Source organism: Elaeis guineensis, chromosome 14 (assembly GCF_000442705.2).
Source record: "Elaeis guineensis isolate ETL-2024a chromosome 14, EG11, whole genome shotgun sequence".
Classification (NCBI taxonomy): Eukaryota; Viridiplantae; Streptophyta; class Magnoliopsida; order Arecales; family Arecaceae; genus Elaeis; species Elaeis guineensis.
In genome coordinates, this window is record NC_026006.2 from 56805229 (window position 1) to 56813358 (window position 8130).

Genomic DNA, 8130 nt, shown 5'->3' on the forward strand with positions numbered 1-8130 from the left:
TCAAATCCAGCCTCGATACTAATTATCGGGTCAGAGAGACATCGGGCCCATTTGTTGGCCCCCTTAGAAACTTATGACTTATTAATAGGCATTTGCTATGCGCAAGATAGTCATTTGGGTCAAATATCCCAACAATCATTCTCACTAAATGAAGATCAGAGCAAGTTTGTTTTTATCTTAGGGATTAATTCATTGCAGATCCACATGAGCAAATAACATTCTTAACATAGTATTCTCATAGCTTTGATCTAGGCAAGTTCTTTTTAATTTTCAGATTTTGTCAAAAGCAGTTTAATTCTCCATAATCTTGGTTGAATATCATTACAAAAACAACATAGCAATTATCTAGGAAAGTCGATTAATTTCGAACAATATGTGCTTGTAATAAGACCTTAAGATGGTTTAGTACCTGAACCTATACAACGTCAATAGTATGATGTGATCCTGTTTTTTTCGTAGACTAGGACTCGATCCTTTGTTTCCCCGCAATGACGCCTTTTGTTCATAAGCAAATCCCAAGATGCCAAGATACGCATGGTCTTGAAAAGGCCACTCAGTTCAAAGGGAAAATAAGTTACTAAAGGCAACAGCTAATGCATACTATGATCCTGAACAGCTAAGCATTTCTCAGGGATCATGATTTGCATGGAATCAAAATAGAAAGAGAACAAAACACCCAGAGATGTCCAATGCAGTAAAGACCTGAGGTTTAAGCCACAAAGCAAGCATCTCCCAAGGCATTTAGTACCTAATGCTCAAATAAGTGAGTAGCCTAAGTCAAAACATTAGACAGTGAGGAAGTTGATGGAGAGTACGACTCTGAAGCCTGGAGCAATGACACACAAGGTGGACCTTGCATCAGAGAAGTGCTAAGATCCCCCCTGCTGCTAGCATTGCTGGCAGGGAACTCACATGCACTAAGTTCCCATAATGGCTCATCCACCCAGAAATCAGCGTTCATTTCTGTGAAAAGCAAGAGAAGTCCTCTGAGCTCATTGCACCCACTCCACTATAGGCATCAAAAAATGCCCTATTTGTTGCAGAATAAGAGGAGGCACTGCTAGATCCATGACTCATAACTTGGTTAAGAGGGGAAATGTGAGAACCGGTCCCTTTGGACCCGGTTCACCTTGAAGCCGGCATCCTTTGCCGACTTCATAGGAACCGACGAAAAAAATGAAGAAATGCGGTGAAGAGAGTTTGGGTGAAACAAGGGAACCATATCCCCTGTTAATCTGCAGCCATGGGGAGAGGATAAGGGCTATGTGCGACCTGATAGGAGTTGTACGCCGGTGGGGAGGAGTTTGAGTTGATCAAGCTGGTGGAATCCGGCTTTATCTAAGAAGAAATAAAACCCAATCCCTTCTAATCCTCTTCTACATAAACCCTCCACCTCTCGATCGATTTCCATCACCAAATCCTCCATCGTCTTTCTCCTCCTTTCTCACCTCCAGTAGCCACCGTAGCCAAGCACCGCTGCCATTACTCCTCTTAAATGTCTTGGATTCTCAATTTTTTTCGCACATTTTATGTATCTCTCACGATCAGGATTTTCCGCTGCCAATGCTCCAACCACCACCGCTTGGTCCTTTGGGCAGTCGGCCATCGCCAACCCCACACCTCCTTCTTCATCCTTTGTTATTCTTAAAGAAAGCCACCAATTCGGCTTGAGAAAGAGAAGAAAGAAAGGGGGAAAGAAAGAGAAGAGAGAGAAAGAGAACGAGAGATCTGAGAGACAAGAGAAGGAAAAAGAAAAATGATAGAAAAAAAAGGAAAGGAAAAAAAAAGAGAGAAGAAAAAAAAGAAAAGAAAATGGATCCGAGCTGTTTAAATTCATCCTATAAACCGACCTACATCACGATGTAAATGAGCATCTCCTTTTTTCAGGTTAGTTGAGTCAGAGCAAATAGATCGGATCTTGATTATTCTTTTATTTGTATCTCTACTGATTTACTAGATTGAGTCTAATTAATTAATTTTTGATCAATGAATTAGATCTGATCTAGGATTTTGATCTAAATCGAGTAGAGCACGGATCTGAGGATCAAGCCATGTACCAAAAATCATGACTTTTGAATTTCACTGATGTAAGTTTTCTCTTATCTCTGGATCTATTTATATATATATATATTTACATATTTAACGATTAAATTTTATATTTAAAATATTTAAAAATTATTGAAGTTTAAAATTATGTATTTATTTATGAAAAGTAATTTAGAAAAGTCGGATCAAGCATGATGTTACATTTGCATGATACAAATTTTTAGAAAGAAATAATTTTCTTGCATTAATATTGCATGATCTTTGGAAAGAAAATTATATATATTCATCGATGCATAAAATTTTGAATAAAAATTATTTTATTACTTTTTAGATTATATAAAAATTGAGTTGATACTGTTATAAAAATAAGTAACATTATTTATGAAAAAATTGGTTGTGAAAGAAATTATTAAAAAAAAAACTCTCTAGTTAGACTATGATCTGGGTCTAGCCAAAGAGACTGATCGTTGGCCACATACCAGAAACATACTTCTTTCAGACCTAGTCAGTCGGGGCTGATCACTGGCAGAACTAGTTTTTTCGGGTCTAACCAGTTGGGACTGATCACTGACACATGCTGATGCATCGTGTATACATTTTAGAACTAGTCTCTTATCTTATCACGAGGTGAATCGTAGCCATATGAATGAGAGCTGATTTCTTTCGGGCCTAGTCAGTTGGGATTGATCGCTGACAAACGCTGATGCATCGCGTGTTTATTTTCAGGAGCTAGTATCTTTCGGACCTTGCCACGAGACTGATCATGGCCGTAGTCACCAAAGACTGAGAGAGAATTTTTTTAGATATTTGTTAAATTACATGGTATGTTTCAAAAAAAAAATATTTTGTTATATATTATTATTATATGGATATCTTTCTAAAAATTTGTTATACTTGATCCTTCAGAGATATTGATAACTTACTGAGCCCGTAAAGCTCACATTTTTTTTATTTTTTTCAGATTTAGAAGAATTCTATGGGATTTGGATCGAACAGTGAGGAGTATAGCAGGCCTGGTATATTCTGTAGGACTTTGTCCTAAGGAGTGTGCATCCATCATGTGCCCGATCTGCATGCTGGATTCGGGGCATGACAGAGTGGTATCAGAGCTTAGATTAAAGATCGTGAGAACTTAAATTAGTAATGAGAGTGGGATAGAATTTAGGGTTTTGATTGATTATCTCAAATTAATTATGGATGTCTAAAGTCGATTAAATTGTTACACAATATTTGAGTTTTTCTTTATATATATGAATTATGATACTTAGGATTAAAGCATAGAAGATTGACACAGATTAAATTTTGAGGAAGATATCAAGGTTAAATAATTGATATAGAAGAAAATATATATTTTAGTAATATAGCTTGGTTGTATTATGTTGTGCTAAGCATTGGATTTATTTTTGAAAATTCAATCGGATATGATGTGATAGCAATCTTGAATTGATAGAAAGTTAGCATCTTGATCAAACAATGATACGAATATGATAATTATCTCGAGACATAGTTATGATCTAGTAAATTTGACAACAAAATCTTTGCTTGAATTTTATAGAATTTAAATCTAGGATCAAGAAAAAAAATGGAGAATATAAATCAGAGTCATATAGCAGAAGTATGGTGATTGAGTCATTTAAAATTGATCAAAGATATTGATTGTAGTTTGAAATTTATTATGATGGAAGCTATAATTTTCTAATATAAGAGGTTTTTAATCATTAAAAAAAAGTGTGAGTACCATGAATTCTTAGACTAGTTATGATAAGACTATATTGATTGTGCTAAGGAAAGTTTTGACCACCTTACATATGAGGTTAGTTGATTGCTGATCAAATTGGTCTATTAAGTATCTAAACAAATTCTACTTGATTCATTCCCTCCTTATGATCTCGACTTCAACATAGGAATCATGATATCAATACTTTATCTTTTTGGATTTAATTTTTGTGATTCAATTTTAAGATCATTTCTATATTCATGATGGACCAATGTTGTTTAAAGCCGTTACTATATAATCATAACCACCTTCACAGTCATCTGATTATTTGATTTTAATCTGGCTGGGCCATTATCTTTTGTGGGATCGAAACTTTATCATACTATTTATGCCGAAATTTATTTCAAGATCTATTCTAAGTATAATTAATTTTAATAATCAATCTTGTTGTAAGGCTTCTACATCTAATTGATCCTAACTAATTTTTGAATGAGCATGTATGTATCTCAATCTCAGAGTCTTGGTCATTTAAGTAATGCTAATCTTATTAGTCTAAATAAGATTTGATCTGATAATCACATAGATTTTGATTGAAAAAAGATGAGATCTTTGATTGTACATCAAAGAGGCAAAAATTTCAAATTGACTTGGAGGTGCCGAATTATGAAGTATTTTTGAAAAGAGTTTGTGCTTTGGTATAAAAATATGCATGAGCATTGTGATGGACTTGAGGGGTCAGATTGCTTGCGAGCATATAGAAATACCAAAGCCGGACAAATTGGTATAGTAAATTTTTGGAGCGAGCACCTTTAACTATGGAAGATTTAGATTTCTGAAATTTCGATGATGAAATTTTTATAAGGGGGGAGAATGTGAGAATCGATCCCTTTGGACTTGGTTCACCTTGAAGCCGGCATCCTTTGCTGACTTCATTGGAACTCATGGAAAAAAAATGAAGAAATACGTTGAAGAAAAGAGTTTGGGTGAAATAGGGGAACCATGTTTCCTGTTAATCTGCAGCCATAGGTAGAGGATAAGGGCTATGTGTGACCTGATAGGAGTTGTACATCGATGGAGAAGAATTTGGATTGATCATGCCGGCAGAATCCAGCTTTATCCGAGGAGAAGTAAAATCCTATCCTTTTTAATCCTCTTCTATATAAACCCTCCATCTCTCAATCGATTTCCATCACCAAATCCTCCACCTCTCCTCACCTCTGGTAGCCACCGAGCCATCGTAGCCAAGCATCGCTACCATTACTCCTCTTAAAAGCCTTGGATTCTCAATTTTCTTTGCATATTTTGTGTATCTCTCATGATCGAAATTTTCTGCTGTTGCCAATGCTTCAACCGCCACCGCTTGGTTGTTTTGGCCGTCGGCCATCGCCAACCCCACCCCTCTTTCTTCATCCTATTTTTCTTAAAGAAAGCCACCGATTCGGCTTGGGAAAGAAAAGAAAGAAAGGGGGAAAGAAAGAGAAGAGAGAGAAAGAGAACGAGAGATCTAAGAGACAAGAAAAGAAAATGGATCCGATTCATTTAAATTCATCCCATAATCTGACCCACATTGTGATGTTAGCCGAGCATCTCCTTTTTTCAGGTTAATTGAGTCAGATCAAATAGATCGGATCTTGATTATTCTTTTATTTGTATCTCTACTGATTTACTAGATCAAATCTAATTAATTAATTTTTGATCAATGAATTAGATCTGATCTAGGATATTGATCTAGATCGAGTAAAGCACGGATCTGAGGATCAAGCCACATACCGAAAATCATGACTTTTGAATTTTACTAATGTAAGTTTCCTCTTATCTTTGGATCTATTTTTATATACATATTTACGTATTTAAAAATTAAATTTTATATTTAAAATATTTAAAAATTATTATAGTTTGGAATTATGTATTTATTTATGAAAGGTAATTTAGAAAAGTTGAATCAAGCATGATGTTATTTTTGCGTGATACAAATTTTTGGAAGGAAATAACTTTCTTGTATTAATATTGTATGATCTCTGAAAAAAAATTATATATGTTCATTGATGCATGAAATTTTGAATAAAATTATTTTATTACTTTTTGGATTATATAAAAATTGAGTTGATACTGTTATAAAAATAAGTATCATTATTTATAAAAAAATTGATTATGAACAAAATTATGAGAAAAAAAACTCTCAAGCTAGACTATGATCTGGATTTAGCTCCAACTAGACTGATCATTGTTCACACGTCGGAAACATATTTCTTTCGGGCCTAGCCAGTCGGGACTGATCGCTGGCAGAGCTAATTCTTTCGGATCTAGTCAGTTGGAGCTGATCACTGACACACGCTGATGCATCGTGTATATATTTCAAAACTAGTCTCTTGCCTTGTCATGGGATGAATCATGGCTATATGAATCAGAGCTAGTTTCTTTCGAGCATAGCCAGTCAGGGCTGATTGCTAGCACACGCTAATGCGTCGCATGTTTATTTTCAGAGGCAAGTCTTTTTCGAACCTTGTTATGGGATAGATCGTAGCCGTAGTCACCAAAGATTGAGAGCGAATTTTTTTGGATATTTATAAAATTACATGGCATGTTTCAAACAAAAATGATTTTGTTATATATTATTGTTATATGGTTATCTTTCTGAAAATTAGTTATGTTTGATCTCTCAGAGATATTGGTAACTTGCTGAGCCCGTAAAGCTCATATCTTTTTCCATTTTTTTTCAGATCCAGAAGAATTCTATGGGTCTTGAGATTAAACAGTGAGGTGCATAGCAGGTCTAGCATAATTTTTAGGGCCTTGCCCTAAAGAATCTGTGGCAATCACATGCACTCACACAAGCTGTTGTTATGCTGGCTGGGGGAAGAGTGTCTTGGGGAGGACCTGAGGCAACACTCAGGGATTATACTACTCAAATTACCCGATCTACTGTCGTCGAAGAATAGGAAGTCTTTATCGATGCTAGTCTCCACCGATGAATCGAAGGTAGGGGTGGTGCTACTGTCGCCACTCTGTTGGAAGGTGAAGTGGCTTATTTGGCTGTGGCTTGGAATACTCTGATTGGTAGTTTGCATGGATGCAGTGCCTGGTGCGGTTGGGTTGGAGGTGGTGGCATTGGTGGTGGAATGAAGTTTTATGAGTGGAAAGGAGTGAGGAGGGAATGAAAAGTGTGATTGAAGAACAGATTGATTTAAAGTCTTACTTTGAATGAAAACAATACCAGCATGCACATTTCAGGCCCCTTTGACTGGGGAATTAAGAGGGTTAATGAATAACTTGAAGCTAAAAAAAAATGAGGTTAAACTGTGATCATTATGTTCCGCCTTTTTGGTAGGGTATGCTTTCACTATGAAACAAGTACCAAAAAAATTATTTGTGAAGCACCTATTTTATCACCTAGATATAAAGGAGTATCCCACAATCAAACACGCCCCACTGGATTTTGTTTATGCCATTAGACCATCTAACCTAGTTGTTTTCTGTTCAATGGTTAAGCTGCTAGGGAAGAAGAATATGGAAAAATTTAGTGTTAGCATTCAAGATAGTTATTTTTGCTCCCACTTATTTTGAGGGAAGCTTTGGCACAAAAATAAGATTACTTTATTATAACATGGAGGTCATGGATTTAAAATATAGAAACAATCTATCCGCATGCCTAGACATTGCTGCTTATGTCTAATCCTTCTAGATTTTACAATTGCAGGAGAGGCTCATACATTAAACCGCCTTTTTATTCAAGAAAATTATCTTTCTCCCCTTGTTCCAACTTTTATTTGTTTGTATATTTTTTCCTTTTCTATTTGCATATTTCAATTTTTGTTCTATACTCTAGTTGTTTTCATATGTTTTTTATTATCAATCAACCAAAAATACTTTGCCATTTTCTTTCAAATGGTCTCTAGTTATCAAGGTTTATAAAATTTGTTGACAAAGATATTTTCATAGAGGCTTGCTTATTCTTCATTTCAAATGCTATATCATCCCAATAGGGTTCTTCCTTACCATTCTTTTTATTTGGTCAATTTCTAAGCTTCCTCTAACATTCTTGTATCCAAGCCCATGCCTTAGTTGTGAGGAAGATAAATATTCGCAACTTTGTGGTCATAACTTTCAAAAAAATCCAACCATCAACTTCAAAATTCCCATCTTTGCAATATTTTTAATCGGGATAAACTTCTTTTTCGAACAAAATGCCTATTAGAGATTGTGTTACAAGCTGTAAATGGGTACGATACACATGTTGCAAAAAAATTATTTAGTTTGTGTTGTTTGTATACTTTCTTACTGTATGAAAATCTTATTGGGTATATGTTACAGTTAATTCATTGATTTTAGATATGTATCATCTGTTAGGATCTGATATCTCGAGATTC

General features: G+C 35.2%; 1 pseudogene; it reads right to left on the minus strand.

Annotated features, from left to right (window-relative positions):
- Positions 1-772: 772 nt before the first annotated feature.
- On the minus strand, positions 773-6920 carry LOC140853635 (uncharacterized; annotated as a pseudogene).
- Between the last annotated feature and the right edge of the window lie 1210 nt (positions 6921-8130).